General features: G+C 37.6%; 1 protein-coding gene across 1 annotated transcript in view; it reads right to left on the reverse strand.

The window, feature by feature from the left end:
• LOC150079272 (7SK snRNA methylphosphate capping enzyme-like) overlaps window positions 1–20,908 on the reverse strand; it is an 83,513-nt gene that overhangs the window by 60,817 nt on the left and 1,788 nt on the right. The window lies entirely within an intron of this gene.

Consider the following 20,908-nt stretch of genomic DNA (forward strand, 5'->3'; position numbering starts at 1 on the left):
CCTTTCCACATCCTCTGTATTTGGTGGTCACAGGCTCGAACCCTGGTCTAATCAAGAAGCATGTGCTACGCACTGTTGCTCCTGCCCACCTGGCTACGGAGGCGCCAAAATATTTGGTAAAGTTTTACCAAAGTTAAGGCGATGATGGCTCGAGGAGTTTTGTTTCATTAAAAAAAAACATACAGGAAACAAACCATATTTTGCAGATAGAGAAATATTGTTTATGTTTTCTATAAACTATTCATGAGAATAATCATTTATTCTAGAATGGGTATCAATAGTTATGTTCGTTATTTGGTATACAGCATAATTACAGAAAAGTTGAGGCTGATCTTAAACTAAGAAATTACTTTATTATTTTTTTAATGAAATAATGGCCTTTACTTCTCTGTACCAGTTCAGATAACTGGACAAACTTCATTTCTTCCGACCATGTCAAATATGATTTAATATTATTACTGTACTATGACAGCAGTCAGAACAATAAACAACAATAATTCAGACATCTGTAATAACACTGCTTTTAGACCATAGGTTTTAAGCATGTTATCCCTTATATGTAAATGAATATATATATATACACACACACATATTTGACACAAGCACCATGGACAAAAAAATTAGTCACCTGTGTAATTTTTCAATTAAGGAACAACCTTTCCATTTCTTTAATTAACAACCCCAATAAACTTTATCTTAGTGTACTGAATACATTCTCTAATGGAGAGAAACTTCAACAGAATATTAACAAGTAGAAAGATTTTCCCAGTGGACAGCACGCCCTGCAACAAACATGTCCATTATTATAACTAAATGCTGGCTACCAAATTTCAAAACTGAAAACAGGTAAAGAAGCATATTTATAATACTTAGCCACTTTTAAGTGTTCTGATCACAAGTTGTTTCCATAACTGAAGAAAAAAAACATCAGCACATTCTGAGTATCATTAATAATATCTAAAATTATTAAATCTAATGGCCAAAATAGCAATATAAGGAACAACTATACAGAAAACAATGGGCCAGTAAATCATAGAATGTCTTATAATGGGGGATTTTAACTTTCTGTTGGAATTTGTGGATCACTCACAACAGCAGCATAACTTTTCTGGATTTAACCCATTAAAGGCCATAATTATACCACAAAAATATTTAATTATATCATATTTGTTTTCATCTCCTAAAGGCCTCAGATTAATTCTGCAAACTTTAAATACACTGGACTCCCGCTAGTCCGAACTAATTGGGACCGAGCCCTGTTCGGATTAGCAGAATTTCGGATTAGCCGAATAACGTACACCAGATTTTAAAATGAATAAGGAGTGAGTGACGTTGATAGCTTGAAGTAATGCTTCAGGAAATCACAAGCTACCTTTGATGATGATCATTAAATCAGCGAAGCCGAGAGCGCTTTTAAAAATATGAACATTAACAATCTTCCAGTTCATTACAAAAGTCAAAAAAAAGCTTGGATGAACGGACAGCTTTTCATTGAGTGGTTTCATAATCAATTTGTCTCAGCAGTGAAACGTTTCAGCAATGAAAATGATTTGCCACCTCGCGCCATTCTCCTCATAGACAATGCGCCATCCCACCCAGACGTTTTAACCACCCTTGTGAATAAGAGATACATTTGCACATTCCATTCTATGGTGCTTCTCCTGAATCGAGTTTACATCAGGGGATATAAAGGCAGCTTTCTTACCGCCTAATGTAACACTGTTATTACAGCCCATGGACCAGGGGGTGTTACAGTCTATCAAGCTTGCATAGAGAAAGAAATATCTTAGGTCCTTGATAGAAGATAACACCAATTCACTTTCTTTACATGAGAAAATGAAACAAGTGAACTTAAAAGATGTTGTATATTGGGTTGCTGAGCTGTGGGAGAGTGTAACCGGTGGCAAAACATAGCATCTTCTAATCGATTTTCATCGTTACGTCAAAAGAAATTAACAGAGTTTGTTACTTCTGAAAAATGGCTTTTGTTCCTGTTTTGGTGTATAAGTATTGATCTGTAGTTTTAATAGGCCATGTCAAACACTGATTTATTAATTTTGTATTAGTACAATACTACAATAAAATACATTTTTTTTGTGGAATTCTAAATGTCTTTGTACCATTAATACCATTTAAATTTAACGTATTTAACATATATTTTGCGAACTAAAAAATTTCCTCTCCGCTGACCGAAACCTGTTCGGATTAGGCGGACATTCGGATTACCGGGGTTCGGATTAGCGGGAGTGCACTGTACATAAGATTTACTAATCTTGAACCTGAAAAAGGGTGTCCACTAGTCATAAGATCATTTAGGGCATAAAAAATGTTAAGATATCTTAGAATTCTTTATTTTTCATACCATTGGAAGAAAGTAAAAACATAGGCATGTTCAATAAATGTTAAAAATGAACACATCACTCTTTACTCTATATTGTTATTTACTTTATACTGTTTATTTCTGAAAAAGAAATTTTTTTTTTTTTTTTCAGGCATGATAAAGAGTTCAATTCTATAACAAAAGCACAAGCAATGCATTATAGTTCATTTGTATTATTAGTATGGAATCTTGCAAAGCACAGATCATGCAGTGGAAAATCACGACGACTGCAAATTCTCTTTGATTTCTTGCCACATAATGCAAGTTTTTGGGTTTGAATTGGTTATTATGAGGTTATTTCCTTGATCAAACTTAATATCTTGGCTTAATTAATCCCCCCCCCTCAAAAAAAGCCCACTTCTTTGTGGACCATGGTACCTATGACTCAATAAAGGCAGTTTTGAAATGTAAGCCAAAATAATTTTTCTTCTTGCTTCTAGTGAGGAAACAGTGTAGTCTGGATTTAGGTGCTGATAAATTATTAAATTCTCCAAGAATTAACAAGAATTTAAAGCAATGTCAAACATTTGTGTGAAAAGTGGAAACCACCATTCCTTCCTGTCTATTCTAACTCTATACAGGAATACTTGCTTATCTAGCATGTCTACACCTCTCATCAATTTATTATATTCTGAAATAACCTTTGCCTTTGGGATTTGTATTACTACATCTTTTTGGAGCCTTTGAGAGTAGCATGTAAAACATACAATCGCTAGTTGAGTAAACCTCACTGTAATTTGTAGCAACCATAACAGGAGCATTATCATGCCACTTTCTGTGATCTTCATTGTTATTGTTATTGATTCTAACATCTTCATTGTTAGAATCAAAACTATGGTCTATAAAACCTCTTTCTGTTGTTTTCTCCATAACTTTGGAAAGCATAACAGGACATTTTTTATGAACGATTTTCACAAATTGTACCAGTTGCCTACAATTTTGTCTCATAATGCTTTCAAGGTATCAATGCTTATAAACAAATTATCAAAAAATTTCATGGTTTACAGCTTCACCTTCAAGAATGACAGATGTAAGGTTATTTATAACCCTTAGTCCAAGAGGTTCATTGCTAATGTCCTCGTCTTTACCAGGATATGGACAAAATTTATATAAGTATCCATCAACGGCATAAAGGCACCAAATCTTGTAACCAAATTTTATTGGCTTATCCCTCAAGAACATTTTAGCAGAATGCATTTATATTACCTTACCATCATTTCGTTGATTGACAAACGGGAATCAAAAATGCAAAATTTTAGAATGTTTTCTTTTAGAGTATCTAGATACAGTCTCGGCATATACATTTTATTATTTATATCAATAGTGACATTGTTATTCAAGTGAAGGTACTTTTCGATTTCCTTGAACTTTTATCTCAAAATAGCATTGTATATAAATGGCACACCTGTATCTGATTAAAATTACAATATCTGGCCAATTGCCAAAAATGGGATGCAGAATTTCAAACAGCATAATACTTGTGTTGAACATTTGACTATCAGTTGTTGATTATATATGGTTCTTTTCTCACTAATAAGCACTATAGAGTGACATGACTTTCCTCCTTCACTGTCGGTAAACAACTGAAGACCATGACATATCTAGCTGTTGGCTGCATAAAAATCTTACTACTTTGGCACCATCTACTGCCACAAAATACAAACAATATATGATTATTTTCATGGGATACTTTAATAGGTCTGGGAATTAGATTCTGAAAAGTAATAAACATAATTATTTATTACTGCAACAACTGTATTACTCCTTAGAGTTGTGTCCCAAATATGGAACGTTGGCTGTTAATGGATGACTTTTCTACATTAGCAAGTCAGAAAAGTAAAAAGAAAGTAATACTCCTGATCTAATTAACAGCAGTGAGTCGTCATGCATTAAGAATCTCCAAATAAAGGAACCACTAGATACCTGTAAACATAATTTAATAATATGGTATTTACTTAAAGATATAAGTACTGTTAAGGGAAGTAGGTGACTACAGTGGTCTTGGACAATCTTTAAATTCTTCTCAGTGAGAGCAACTGATGATGTTGACAACTATTAGTTCTAAATGGGAAGCATTCAGGGAGGTAATCGTAAAAGCTACTAAACTTTTCAAACCAACTAAAAGTTATTCTTTTCAGGTTTAGACCTTAATGGATGTCAGATGAAGTAATGAGACCAGTATCGTAAAAGAAAAATACATGGGATGATTATAAATTATCAGGGTCACAAAAATCTACAGTAAATAAAAAAAAAAAAAAAAAAAAATCTGTAATCAAGCAGACAAGCTAAGGCAGATTATGAAAAGTCTTTGGCAAATAATGCAATGAATTCTCACCTTATGTTAATGCTAGAAGGAAAGGGATGAACTACATTGGCCCACCAGATATGAATGGCACAAGTACTGATAATCTTGTTCAAGTTGTTGACAAACTGAATAAATATTTTGCATCTGCATTCACACAGTTTTTTGGGGATGAGGATTCACAAGTATACCAAGTTATAACTAGAAGTATAATGATTTTATGATAACTGTGAAGAAAATCTGCTGAAGCTAAAAGTAAATAAGACACCCTGAGCCGACTGAATCTATCCAATTACATTTAAAGAAGCAAAACATGTAGGCAACCCATTGGTAAGCCTGAATCCAAGGATGCTCTAATCATTATGAGAGCATCCTTGGATTTAAGGGAGGTCCATATGATTGAAAATGTGCAAATGTCTCTCTTTTATTCACAAAGGAGGATGAAAGGGCAGAGTGAGTAATAATACATAGGCAAATCTGAATGAACAATATTCTGTTCATTCAGATTTGGCTATGTATTATTGATGCTTTCGCACTATACTTATACATATTTATTAATGATATTGATGATGACATATCAAACTTAATGTCCAAATTTTCAAATGATACAAAGGTGTAGTAAATGACAGGAATCAAGGCACACAAAGAAACAAGACCCAGAAAATAGGCTGTGAAGTATCATTTGAGATCAAACACCAGCCAAGTATTTAATAAAATTTAATAAAATAGAATAAAATAAAATAAAATGATACAGTAAACTGGCCTATTACAATAAGTACTAAAAGAAATAAAATCGGTATGATAAAACAACAATACTAAAATCGTTAAAAATAAGTTAAAATACCGGAAATCCTTTTGGATTTCCGGTATTTTAACTTATTTTTAACGATTTTAGTATTGTTGTTTTATCATACCGATTTTATTTCTTTTAGTACTTATTGTAATAGTCCAGTTTACTGTATCATCTTATTTTATTTTATTTTATTAAATTTTATTAAATACTTGGCTGGTGTTTCAGTATTAATTTTCTTGAAGATGTCAAAGTGGGCAATTTGAATAAATTTAGTATTAGTAATGGCCACATGGTACTATGGCTTATGCTGCAGCAGCCAAAAAATAATAATAAAATAAAATAACAAAAAAATAAAAAATAAATAAATAAAAAATAATAATAAAAAAAAAATTAATAAGAGAAAAGGAAACAGACAACCTATGCATTTCCCTCCTACTGTAGGTAATTATCCAGCTGACCTTTGAATTTCCCTGAACTGTCAGCCTCTACCACCCATGTAGGTAACTTATTCCAGTAATTTATAACTTGCTGGCTAAAATAAAACTTCCTGCAATCCAGTCTAAACATATCACCCCATAACTTGAAATTATGGTCGCTTGTTCTAGAATCATTTATAACTGTGAAAATTTCATCCTCATTCATTTTGCTTATGCCTCTCAGAACTTTAAACACCTCAATCAAGTCTCCTCTAGGGTGCCTAACTTCCAAGCTATGAAAACCCACATATTCAGTCTTTCCTCATATGGATGCCCTTTTGCCGATCTCACCAGGTGAATTACCAGTCTTTGGACCCTTTCAAGAAGCACAATGTCTTTCTTTTAAGGAAGGACTAGTACTACTAATACTAATTGAACAAGAGACATGAAATTGTACACACACACACACACGGAGGCAGCTCTATATCACTACTACAAGTGTAAAGATTGTGTTATAATGAAGTATTTTCTTAGTATTTTCAAATATCTAAATATTATTAAATTAATAAATTAACAATATAATGCACATCTTGTTACAGGCTGTACTTTTAATAATGGACTTGCACACTGTGGACTAAAGTACAGCTTTTTCTTTCACTTTATTTTTATGCAAGAATGGCTGATTGTGTTAAAACTGTTAATACCTGATATCCAACTGACTGTTCATTTCATACAAACAACACAGACAAATGGAGTAAAGCTGAGTAGCTATCTTTTACATTAATAAAATGTGTTGGTCCCACAGAAGCTAGTTGGTGACTATTGTCAGGGAAATGTGAAAATATATTGTGCAAAAAGGACAAGTGGAATAGGACCAGGGTATGTTTATCAGGGTCAAAAGTTGATTATGTTGTAGAGTAGATATCTTTTTAAGGGCACAAAAGGTAATATTGTTGTACACATTGGTACTAATAACATTAAGAGTAGATCTGCAGACTTAACAAGTACAGGTCAATGCTGAAAAAAGTCGTGAGTTAGGGTTAAATTTAAATGTCTGTACTTCTGCCGAGACATGACAGGAAGGAGTATGTGATGAGAACCTTGTCAAACAATTCAGCCATGGAAAGATTGTGCAAGGCTCATGGGACAGAATTTTTCTCAGGGTGGTCTGTGTTTAACAGGAGAGACTGCTTCTACAGGGGTGGGATACACTTAAAAAGGGTGCAAGAATATTTGCTAATGCTATTGATGCAGTATTAGGTGGGTGGGAACTCTGTTAGCTTGAGGATACACAGACCAATAGATCAACAATAACCGCGAGCAGAGGTGACGTGATTCTTGCACTGCTTCTATTTAGCAAGGTGCCAAGGATTTCAAGAACTGTTGGTAGTCATCACGGAACAAGTAAATACGTGGACTTGTGTGAGGGTAACTAAGAGTAAGAACAGGTGCATGCATACTTGCATGAACACCAATGCTAGGAGCATAGTAAACAAATTTGAATTTGAAGGGCTGGTCAAGACATCAAATGCTGATATCGTTGGAATAACAGAGATGTAGCATCACACAAAATTTGAATATGGAGAGTACAATGCATATAGAAAGGATATATATATATATACACAGGGTGTCTCAAAAATATTGGTACAAACGTTTAGGGGAGGTCAGTAACATCCAAAGGAATGTGAATCGCATAGGAACCCATAACCGGAAACGTCACAGGAAAGTAGTAGCAGAGGCCCAAGAAGCAGAAATGACACAAGACAGTAATTAGTGGCAAACATTTATTTGACATAACATTAATAATGGAATACGAGATGGATGCATTTCATGATGTTACAGCAGATGCTTGAAGGTTCCACCATGAGACGCAATGCATGCGTGACACCGACGCAGCATGGATTAGCGGACACGGTTGAACACACCTGGAGTTTCTTTGACAGTAGCAGCAGCGCAGACGAGTCTCGCCACGAGATCCATTTCTGTCGCCACAGGCGATTCATACACGATAGATTTGAGGGCCCCCCCAGAAAGAAATCAAGGCTCGATAAATCAGGTGAGCGTGGGGGGCCAGGCAACGGGTCCACCACGGCCAATCCATCGACGCCTAAAATGCCTGTTCAAATGGTCACGAACACACCTTCCATAATGGGCAGGCGCCCCGTCATGTTGAAACCAAATGTTGCATCTCACATTTGCTGGAACATCGTCAAGTAACCATTTTAGAACTTGTTCAAGAAAGATCCGATATTTAGCGGAGTTCATGTGGAATGGTAACAGGTATGGGCCGACTAAGCAGTCACTGACCATACTTGCCTACACATTTATTGCGAAGCGATGTGCCGCATGGGGGTGCACATTGTGTGTGGGCCCTCTGCTAATCCATACACTAAGTACATGTCTGCCAGCTCACAGTTCGTATATCGATGCATGCTCTTCGTGCGGCGACTACTGCTTGAACGAGTAAACCAGAAATTTTCCCTCTCGCGAACTGATGAACAGCGCCGTGTACCAACTTACGGTGACGTTTCCAGTTATGGGTTCCTAGTTCCAGTTATGCAATTCACATTCCTTTAGATGTGACCTACCTCCCCTAAACATTTGTACCAATATTTTTGAGACACCCTGTGTATATATATATATATGTGTGTGTGTGTGTGTGTGTGTGTACCCTGTCTATGGTGGCTCCCAAACTAATTTCCATCTCCACGTAGTGTCACTGTGATGAAACACAAACTCTGTAAAACAGGCCTGACATGTGGTTAATGAATGTTCTGTAATATGTGTTGTAAGTGTCAGGCCTCTTTGCCACCAGGGAGCAGCCATCACCTGGACACCTGCTGCCCAGTGCCCATCCTCAGCTTTTGGAGCTGGGCATGTTTCTTGTCTTTTATTGCATCCACTGGAGGTAATGCAAAACTAGTGGATACACTAATCCCGTATTCAGATTGCCCAGTTCTGAATACGCATTATCTTGTACAGAAAGGATAGGTGGGGGAGAAGTGGTTATGCTGTTAGTTTAGAAACACATAAATTCAAAGGCATTGCATCCAGTTGACATGGATGGCCAGTGCAATGCCGAGTCAGTTTGGTGTGACATAAGCACTGGGAAATCATAAATGAGAGTAGGAGTATGTTATAAGCCTAATGACTCTGATGACAACAACAAACAACTGTACAAAGAAATAAAGTGGGCCAGTAAATCAGATTGTCTTATAATGTGGGATTTTAACTTTCCGGATATTGACTGGAACATATGGAATGATCACTCACACTCTAGCAAGACTTTAGTTTTATTGGATAACTGCTTCCTACAGCAACATGTTCGAGAGGCAACTAGAGAGAGTAATACCTTGATCTGATTATCAACAGTGATTATTCATGCATTAAGAACCTGCAAATAAAGGAACCACTAGATGACAGCAATCACATCATATTGACGTGGGATTTACTTAAAAGATATAACTACCATCAGGGGTAAAGGGAAGGGTTTTTGCTTTCATAAAGGGGGAGTACAGTGATCTCAGAGTTTTTAAATTTTAAATGGAATCAATTCATTATGTTACTAAAAGCATATTCTAAAAGGTGAAGCATTCAAGGAATTAATCATGTAGCTACTAGGCTTTTCATACCAACTAAGAAATACTGTTCAAGGTTTTGGCTTAAGTGGATGTCAGATAAACTAATGAAACTTGTGGCAGAGAAGAAAAATGAATGGGATGCATATAAATTATTGGGCAACATAGAAGCCTATGGTAGATATGGTAAGTCTGTAATCAAATCACAAAGGGCGTCAGGCAAGCGAAGGCAGATTACAAGAAATCTTAGGCAAAGGACGCAAAGAAAAACAGTAAAGGCTTCTTTACTTACATAAACTGTAGAAGGGAGGGATGAATCATATTGGCCCACTTGACACCGATGGTTAGACTGTTGATGATCCTGCTCAGGTAGCTGACAAACTGAATGATTTTGTAATAAGTGAGAGGAAAGTGGAAAAGAAATTGCTGAAGTTAAACATAAAAAAGGCATCTGTGGTGGATGGGATCTATCCAATTGTATTAAAGAGGCAACAAAGAAAGTAGGCAAACCCTTAGCCACAATTAAGAGAGCATCCTTGGATTCAAGAAAGGTTCCCATGGACTAGAAAAGTGTGAATGTATCCCCAATTCACTAAGGGGGTGTCAAAGGGTGACATGAGTAATTACAGACTTGTTAGTTTAACTTCTGTTCCAGGGAAAATAATGGAGTGACCGGTTAAAGAAGTAATGCAGGGTCATCTAGACAAGATTGCAATTATAGTTCAGACAGCACGAGTTTAAGGGGAAATTTTGTCTGACCAATGTTATTGGATACTACAATGTGGTCAAAAAGGAACTGAATGCAAAAAATAAGTTTGATATCATATATGTGGATTTGTGGAAAACATTTGATACTGCTGCACATAAAATTGGAGCAGTGGCATTACAGGCAAGTTGCTGCTATGAATAAAGAGATGGTTGAGTGGGAGAATAGAGAGTGGTAATCAATGGACACTGCCCTTCATGGAGCGATGTTATTAGTGGAGTTCCAAGGTGTTGGGACCATCAGTGTTGGGACCATCATTGTTTTCTATATTTATCAATGATATTGATGAGAATATATCAGGCTTAATATCCAAGTTTGCAGATGATACAAAAGTTGACAGGGTTGCTAATGATCTAGAAAAGTTAGGCAGATGGACTGAGGAAGTGACGACTGAAGTTTAACTTTGACAAACGCAAAGTACTCAGTAGCCAAGTGGTTAGAGTGGGAGTGATGTAGCACATGCTCTGAGTAGACCAGCATTCAAGCCCCTAGCTGCTAAATATGGTTGATCTGCTAACCTGCACTGGATCAGCATGGCAAATTACGGTCCATTTCCGTCAACATGAATCGTTGAGAAGGCTTCCATCTTGCAGTGGATTGATAATGGCTGCAGTTACCTTTTTTTTTTTTTTTTTTTTTTTTTTCAACCTCAGAATGACACCATGTGGCACTACACTCAGGGTAGGGAAAAAATGAAAAAGATCTGGGTAGGGGAAAAATGAAAAAGATCTGGGGGGGGGGGGCTAATTGCACAGTCAGATATTACATTCTCTGAGCAGTGCAGACAGGCTGACAGGACAGCTCATGGGGTTTTGTCAATGCCACACAGGAATTTTGCTAGCAGGGATAAGGAGGTGATTATCCCTGCTAGCAAAATTCCTTTATATCATTGACAAAGCCCTAGGAATGAGTATAGTGAAGGGCAATGAAAACAAATGGGAGGGATTTTTTTTTTTTTCTTGGCTGACGTTGTACATATAAGCTTGTTTTCTTGCATCATAAGCAACTACTAATTCTAATGAACAATTTTTTTTTCTCTTTTAAAAAAACAGGAAAAAATGTAAAGTGAAAGATAGTCAAGTTACACTATACAATATATGCTTACATACACACAGTGTGTCGTCTCGGTCAGTGCAATTGCTCAGTGATACAGCTCCCACTTTAATCAAGAAAAATATTGGTACCAGTACCAGGTAACTATTTATTAGCATTTTGAATAATCAGCACCAATATAACAATGCTAATGTATACGATATACTTCTAGACGGAACGTATAAGGCCAAGGGCACCTAATTCGGTGGCTCTATTATTCCTGTATCTTGTGACTAGATAGAATGGCATGCAGCTCCTGTTAATCCCATTGACCTAAATTCCTAGAGGCGCTTCTCCCTCTCATTCGTTAAAGAGTAACACACCTCAAACCCTGAGCAGGTGTTCATATACCTCTGACAACCTGGATATAGTCCATGTATCTTCTTCCAACCCTTTAAGCTAAATAAGAACAAAACTGATACAAATCTGTTTGAAGCCTCTCTACCTCCCCCCTCACTACTAAGCTTACCTGTGCTTGGAGCAATCCATTTAAAACCATCTACCATCAATGCTTAATCAGAATGTTCCTGCCTAAGAAACACGATCATAAGAGTGAAATAGCAACTAACCGAACCAGCTTCCCTCACTTGCATAATTTACTATAACTTACTAAAATCTTATATTAGTCTCTGGCAAAATGAAGAATTCAGAGCCCTGCAGCCAGTGCCTGCCCCAGAGCGATAAAAAACAATATCAAACGTATTACCTGCAACTCATGTTACTGCTTAAGATGTGCCAGAATTTTACATAAAACATTCAAGATGACGCAAAATGAATGGCACTCCCTGCCTCACATTCGACCCTACCAATATGAACAGGAGTTCTGAGAACCCAGGGAGTTGCATAGTAACAAACACTATCACCGAAACCTCTACATCCATGTGCGCAATTGATAAATCCGACAAAAGCACATCAAACCCACAAATAGTATATCAAATGGATAATGATAGCTACGAGACTATTTTCTAAAAATAGTCTCGTAGTATTTTCTAAAAATAGTCTTTTTTAGAAAATAGTCTCTATGAGACTATTTTCTAAAAAATAAACTCAGTTTATGCGGAACAGATTACAATAAAAAATGATGAGAGACAACATGGTGGATCTTCAAAAACAGCTGTCATCTTTGCAGAACAAACTAGAGCTCATACTCACTAATCAATGCTTGCTATTGCATCATCAGTTACAAAGCATAAAATCACAACAAGCGCTGCTAGATGCGATAAAAAGGAGATGGCAGTTCAGCTAAACCCAATCCTCGTGCTTCAAGCTCCAACCACTCGACCAACCAGCTCACCTATATCACAATTCAACCCGACACCAAACCCTCAATGTCAAGAAGTGTCTGGCAATGCAGACAGCATTACGAACCATAGAGTAAACGAATTGCGGGCCCCGATAACCCCCCCCCCACACACACAAACAGAAGACAGTGACAATATTGAATCCCATGAAAGCAGATTGCAAACTAGCCAGACCAGCTCGATCCTGAAAGGAAGTAACCAGCCAGCACTCAAAGACCATATAAGTCTTCAAACGTACAGCTAAGCAAGCGAAGCAAATACCCTGATCACATGATGTCTCAACAGCTCCAGCATCATCCATTATTCTCCCAACCACCTAATACATCACACAAGAAGTCAACCTTTCCCAGGCAACTCCATATTTGCATATGCTTGCCCAAAACCTGTCGACATCATCATGAACTCCCTTGGTAAGAAAGTCTGCAGCTCTTTTGCTACTACTTCCCATACCAACCAGCCACGAGGGAAGCATACCCATTTTGATAATTCCTCAACCTGGGCAAAATTCACAGGTGGATCTCACATCGCACACAAAAAGACTCCTCCAGCTACCTGCCCAGAACCTACTCAACGAATCCCACCAATACAAAAACGCCTAGCTGTCATGGGCACCTCAGCTACATCAAAGATGTGTGCAATAGAACAGCCTACAAAAGCAAGAACACGCATCTTCATCTCAAAACTAGATCCTCATAAGACCCCCACCCGAATCACAACCACAGTTGAAGAAGAAATCCGAATTTGTGTTTCTGTAAAGCAGTTGTCAGTCAAAAGTAATAACTATGCAGCTTTTAAACTGGAATGCAACCCAAAAGATTTCAATAAAATTTCCCACCGATCTATGTGGCCAATTGGAACAATAATCCGACTATTTTATGAGACCTCTCACCGTGATAGGACCCCCCACCTCAGCCATAGCAAAGAACCACTGAATGCCAACTAGCTGACTTCTACAGGACCCTGTTATTAAATTGCCAGGCCGAGAATACAATTATAGTGCATCCGGTTGCACATATCCAGTACTCCCTAATAAACACCAATCGTTTTCATCTCCTGTACACATGCTACCTCCAAACCAAATGGATATGACTATCCCAACCAGGATCACAAATTGCTTCTACCATAAGCCACCAAAAAATAAATATTATAGGCTAGCCATCAACCTCGGTAAAAATCTCTATGACTGCTACGCTTCAGCTACTGTACCAAAACATGTGCAGCATCAGAAATAAAATCGACACCTTAGAGCAGTTACTCCTAGCTGCACACTTGGACCTTCTCTGCATCACAGAAATGTGGTTAGAACCCTGTCAAGAATGTATTGCAATCACCATCCCAGCTGGATATGGGTCCGCCTTTACGTCGAGAGATAACAGGAGAGGAGGGGGGTACCGCCATCTTTTATAGACAAACTCTCTTCACACTGATCTCTACTAAGTGAATCGCAAGATTCTGAAGCCACCTCTGTCAAACTCAAGTACCAATCTACCATACTTCAAGTGACTGTAGTCTATGTGCCCCAACACCATCTCAAGACCTTATCCTTGAGGTAGCAAACTGGATCCTGCATCAGCTGCAACCGGCCACTGTCAAAATCGCACGTAGTGACCTCAATCTACCCCCTCAACTTAATAACCTAAAGCAGCAGCTCCTCTCTCACCTTCATACTGCAGAGATCTGCCTTATCAGCAAATTCCCAACTTGTGGGCCTAACCAACTTGATCTAATACTAGCCTCCATACCATGCACCATCAATAAAATCTTAGAGATGGTGCTCAACTCTGACCATGACGCACTTTTAATTCTATTTCAACTAACCGCCATCTTCCAAATCGGCAGACCAAAACCATGTCTCATGTCAGCCCTACATTCCTAGACATACCAAGATGCACAGAGGCAGCATCGTTTATCCCTTGGTCAATCCTAGAGTCATGTGATGTCCAGTTAGCTTTCACCCTCCTTACCCATTGGACTAAGCTATGCAGTCACAAGAACGATCACAATTTCCCCTCACTCTAAAGGATGGTGGTCTCACAACCTGAAGAAGCAATTCGACCTTAAGCAACACCTACACAAATTTTGGAAGCAGTCTCACAACATTACGGACAGAATTGCTTACTCTAGAGCTCGAACTGTAGAGTAAGCAATTCTGTCAAGCAGTTCTGTAAGACAGAAATAAGCTCGAGCTTATTTCTGTCTTACATATTTTCTAGAAAATAAATCATTGTTACTGTGTACTTTCAGTGTGTAAAAACTGCTAAATACCATACTTACGGTATGGTATTTAGCAGTGCATATATATTTAGTTTAAGGCGCCTCAATTACTGAAATCTTATTGCATCATTTATACCTCACGGTGGAATGCAAACCTGTGATCTTTATTTCTTAGGCAAACAACCTACTCATTTGACAAATCCAGGGGTACAGGTTCACATTTTGGATTAATACTAGTGGTTATCACTTTGTGATAACCACCAGTATTAATCAGAACTACTGTATTATATTAACCCTGGGGGCTCACATCTGATGAGTATGGGCTTGGCACACCCAGGGTCCTGAGCTGGATATCATTATTCTTCTCTTTCTTGGTTATTCTCTCTCTCTCTCTCTCTCTCTCTCTCTCTCTCTCTCTCTCTCTCTCTCTCTCTCTCTCTCTCTCTCTCTCTCTCTCTCTCTCTCTCTCACACAGTAACTCAAGAATTTTTTTTTTTTTTTTTTTTTGGCTGATGCAGCATAAGTCTTAGGCTTCCTTGCACCATATAGATGATAATAATAATATTCAAATGTAGTAGTAATAGTAGTAGAGGCATGTGATGCAAGAAAGCAAGCTTATGTAGCATCAGCCAAAAAAAAATCCTTTTCACACATCCATTCCCTCTAAACATTTGTCCAGTTCCTCCTTGAATTTATTTAAGCTATCAACTTCCACAACAACAAACGGAAGTTTCTTCCAGCAATCAATGACCCGCTGACTAAAGGCAAATTTAAGCACATCTATTCTACAACTGTCTTTCCTCAATTTGAATTTATGCTTCTTCAGGTTTGTAATTCGAGCAAGAGAAAAAATCCCATCAGGATTGAGCCTGCTCAAAACCCATTCAAGGCCTTAAACACCTCAATCAGATCACCTCACAGATGCCTAGTCTCCAAATGCTACAATTTGCAGAACTTAAGTCTTTCTTGGCGAGACCACCCCTTTGTTCCCCTCACTAATCTTGCTGCCCTTCTCTGAACTCGCTCAAGCAACTCTACGTCCTTCCTAAAATGAAGCCTCCAGACCTGAAAGCAGTACTCAAGGCATGGCCTGACCATTGCCTTGTACAAAAGGATAATCGCCTCCTTTTCCCTACTAGTAAAATTCCTGTATATTGACAATATCCCATGACCTGCTCTGGCAGCCTGTCTGCACTGCACTGCTCAAAAAATTTCTGACTGCACAATTACTTCCAGATCTTTTCCATTTTCTATCAACCTCACAGTTGGTACATTTCTCTGGGGTTACTTCTACCCATATGCAGTACTTTGCATTTGTCAATGTTAAACTTCAGTTGTCACTTCTCAGCCAATCTGCCCAATTTTTCTATATCCTGTTGCAGGAGCACACTGCAATTACTTTCATTAGCAACCCTGCCAAACTTTGTATCATCTGAAAACTTCAACATTAAGCCTGGTATACCTTCATCAAAATCAAACCCTGGGGGACTCCACTAATAATATTAGTCCATGAAGAGTAGCATCCATTGATTACCACTCTCTCTCTCTCTCTTCTCCCACCCTTTTATCCATTGTAGCAACTTGCCCTTAATATTATATTGTTCCAATTTGTACAGTAGTCTTCCATGAGCAAGTGTCAAAAGCTTTCCTTAAATCCAAGTATATGATATCAAAATTATTTTTTGCATCCAGTTCCTTTGTAACCACATCGTAGTATCCAATCAAATTTGTCAGACAAGACTTTCCCTTAAACCCATGCTGTGTCTGAATTATTACTGCAGCCTTGTCTAGATAATCCTGCAATGCATCTTTAACCAGTGACTCCATAATTTTCCCCAGAACAAAGTTCAACTAACTGGTCTGTAATTACCTGTATCACCCTTAGATTCCCCTTTGTGAAATCTCCAGTCTCCATTGGGGAATTGGACTCAGTGGGGAATTCCACTGAGTCCAAGGATGCTCTCATAATTTATGACTAAGGGCTTGCTTACTTTCTTTGCTGCCTCTAATATAATGGATAAATCCCATCCACCCTGGGTGTCTTTCTTATGTTTAACTTCAACAATTTCTCCTCCACTTTGCTTTCAGTTACTACAAAATCATTAAGCACCTTGTTACAGTTTGATAAACTTCTGGCATTCTCCTCTCTTAACTCCTCATGTGTGAATCAACAGTAGAACCATCGATATCAAGTCGACCAATCTGATTTATCCCCCTTCTAGAGTTTATATAACTAAAGAAGCTCTTACTTTTTTTCTAAGCATCCTTTGCCAAAGATTTCTCATAATCTGCCTTCGCTTGCCTAAACTCCTTTGTGATTTGATTACAGATTGGCTTATATCCACCACAGACTTCTGTGTCACTTCAATTTATATGCATCCCATGCAGCTTTCTTCTTTGCCATGAGTCTCATTAGTTCATCTGATATCCATTTAGGCCTAAACCTTGAAAAGTATTTCTTAATCGGTATGAAAAGCCTAGTAGCTTCCACGATTACTTCTTTGAATGCCTCCCATTAAGAATTTGCTGTTGGTAACATCATCAGTTGGTCCCACTTTATAGATTTAAAAATTGTCTGAGACCACTGTATTCACCTCTACAAAAGTAAAAATCCTTCCCTTTACCACTGATGGTAGTTATGTCTTTAAATAAATCCCACATTAGTACACTGTGATCACTACCACCTAGTGGTTCCTTTATCTGCAAATTCTTATTGTACGGATAATCACTGCTGATAACAAGATCGAAAGTATTACTCTCTCTGTTTGCCTCTCTAATGTGTTGCTGTAGAAAACAATCATCCAGTAAATCCACAAAAGTCTTGCTGGTGTTCGAGTGACCAACCTACAAATTCCAGTCAATATCTGAAAAGTTAAAATCCTGTATTATAAGACAATCTGATTTACTGGCCCACTATTTCTTTGTACAGTTGTTCATTGTACTCATCAGAGTCATTAGGCCTACAACACACTCCCTCTCATTTTTGCTTTCCAAGTGCTTATGTCATACCAAACTGACTCAACATTGAACTGTCCATCTATGTTAACTGGATGCACTTCCTTAGATTTTATGTTTCTTAACTAACAGCATAACCACTTCTCCCTTCCCATCCTGCCTATCCTTCCTGTACATATTGTACTTCCCAAATTCCAATTCTGCAATGCTTATATCTGTGTGACACCGTGTCTTTGATATCCCAATAATATCCACTTTTGATGTCTTGACCAGCACTTCAGTACATCAAATTTATTTACAATACTCCTAGCATTGGTGTACATGCAAGTATACATGCACCTTTTCTTAATCTTAGTTACTCTAACACAGCCCATGTATTTATTTGTTCCATGATGACTCCCATCCCTGAAAACCCCAGCACCCCAAACTCCATTCTAATAGAAGCAGTGCAAGAATCACTTTCACCTCTGTCTGTGGCTAGTGTTAATCTTTTAGTCTGTGAATCCCCTCAAAAATAGCAATTTTCTGACCCACCTAATAGTGCCTCAAAAGCATCAGCAAATATTCCTGCACCCCTTATATTTAAGTGTATCCCATCCGTTAGAAACAGTCTCTCCTGTTAACAAGCACAGACTGTGCTGAAAAAAATTCTACCTCATGAGCCTTGCATAATCTCTCCAGGGCCGAATTAACTGATAAGGCTCTCATGATGTACTCTGTCCTATCATGCCTGGGCAGAATTGTAGACACTTTCAAATTTAACCATAACTCTGACTTTTTTTTCAACACTGCCCTGTACTTGTTAAGTAAGTCGGCAGATCTCCTACTCTTAATGTTATTAGTGTCAATGTGTACAACAATATCACCCTTTTTGCCCTTAAAAGATATCTGATCTACAACATCAACTTTTGTCCCTGGCAGACATACTCTGGTCCTATTCCACCTGTCCTTTTTACACTGGCGCACTATGGCCATAGGTGCTGATGTGCCAAATAAATCCCCAATCAACCAACAAACCTTTTTACATGATATACTACCATTCTCCCTGACAATGGAATTACCTACAATAACTACCTCCTGAGGGACTAGCGCATTCTGCCTTGGAGATTGCTGCTGTGTAGCCTGATGCACAAGAGGGAGCTCTGGCGTTGAGTTTGGTAGCTGAGAGGTTCATGCGTCCCCCAACTTTAATACCTTTGAGGGCATATACCTGACTCTTCAAATGGCACCCATCAGAACGCTGAGTTGGTGCCTTATTTCTTGACACTCTCTGCACCTAGCACACACAAAGACATCCTCCTTGGCTAGATCATGTCCTGTTCCAGATAGTCTGCAAACATGTCAACAAGCCGCACATTTTTTGAGGCTGTGATGCATTGGAGAACCCCCCCCCCTTGGTTCTCCCTGAGCCACAGCACTCCTGCTACTTTGTGCCTGTTGCTTTGCTGCTCTAGTCTGGGGCATGATATCCATTAATAAAAAATGTTATTTCCAACAACATTTTTAGATTATTTATAATATGTGGCAAAAATGAACTTATTTTATTATACAATCAAAGGTATCCCAAAATTCATATTGATGAAATTAAACTTTTGTATCAGATTATATGATTAGAGACAAATTTATACACCAAATTATGTTATCTGCTCACCTCAGATTGCTCAGTGCATAATATGGATTACCCTACTTAGGCAATATGCACAACTTTCAAAAAAAATAAAATTTCAAAAATAAAGTATGTGCTATGCCCTGAGCATGCCAGATTTATGAGATTATACTGTATATAATAATAAAATATTGTCTTTTCATAGTATTTGTCTAAGATTCATTTTAACTATTGAAGTTTGTTCAGTGGAACAGATCAAGTTCCACTGAAAAAACTTCAGATTATTAGATTTGTTCTTCAGTGAAGAACAAATCTTATATGCAAAATTAACTTTGATTGTCAAATACTTTTTTATTTGAAGGTCTATTTATCATACAAATAAGTTTAAATATCACAAATTCCTATATTCAGAATACTATTGCATAAGCATTTTAAAAAAAAAAATTGCCTCATATACTGCCTTAATAATTCAGCACAGAAAGTTGGATTCAAAAGTTCCCTGCGGAAGTTTCAGCAGGCATATACTAGTACTTAACTATATTGGCAAAAGAATTTGGACCTTTGGAAAAGTCAACTTTAGACTGCTATTGATTGGGCATTTTGTTTTGTACAATGTTCTTACTTAACTTTTTACAGTTGGAAAAATTTATTTTGCAAAATGTTATTAAAAAATGATTGCTCTTGAAAATATGTGAACTAAAAGTATTCTACGTATCAAAAACAAATCAGAAAGTTTAAAAATGTATAAAAAGTTTATGAAATAAAAATTTGAAACCATCAGGTACAAGAACTTTCAGAAAAAGGTTGTTTAGTGAAGGTCCATACTCACCTAAAAGGAATAACTGCAAATTTTGGAACTTAAATTATCTTTTCATTATAAAGCCTACAGTAGAAGGAATTATGACCATGGAAAAAGTGAACAGCTGAGTTATCAAACTTTCTGCCTCTAAACTAATTCATGAGATGAGTACAGTAAGAAGGGGTGCTCATCTTATAATGTTGGCATATAGTTCACTTTTCACTGGTCTTTATTTAAAGATACAGCCAGGGCCATGCCAAGCCATTTTAGTACCTGAGGCAAGAATGAAAAATTGCACCCTACTGTTAATCATGGCTATGTTGGCAAGTATTTAATGTTTCTTTTGGTGCCCCTTTCAGCTTTTAATCTGAGGCAAGAGCCTTGTTCACCTCATCCTTGGCACAGCTCTGAGTACAGCGTTCAAGACCGCATTGTGGCAAGCATAATTATTGTCACGTAACAGACTGGCAGTATGTCCTTACTGTAATGGTTTTCATAACACAGAAATTTCAGTTTGTCAACTTTTCAGCTTCTCTGTCACCTGGAAAGGTAACAGAGAAGCTGGAAAGTAAAAGGCAAAATTCTGTACAGTAACTTTCGATCACATGCAACTGTAACCAGAATGACTTCTTTTCCCAATTGGTGACTCTACACGAACCATAGATTCACTGTTTTACCCATAAAATAAGAACATTTTCAATGGTGG

This window comes from Mastigoproctus giganteus, chromosome 10 (genome assembly GCF_048544385.1).
Source record: "Mastigoproctus giganteus isolate SK-2022 chromosome 10, ASM4854438v1, whole genome shotgun sequence".
NCBI classification, from domain to species: Eukaryota; Metazoa; Arthropoda; class Arachnida; order Uropygi; family Thelyphonidae; genus Mastigoproctus; species Mastigoproctus giganteus.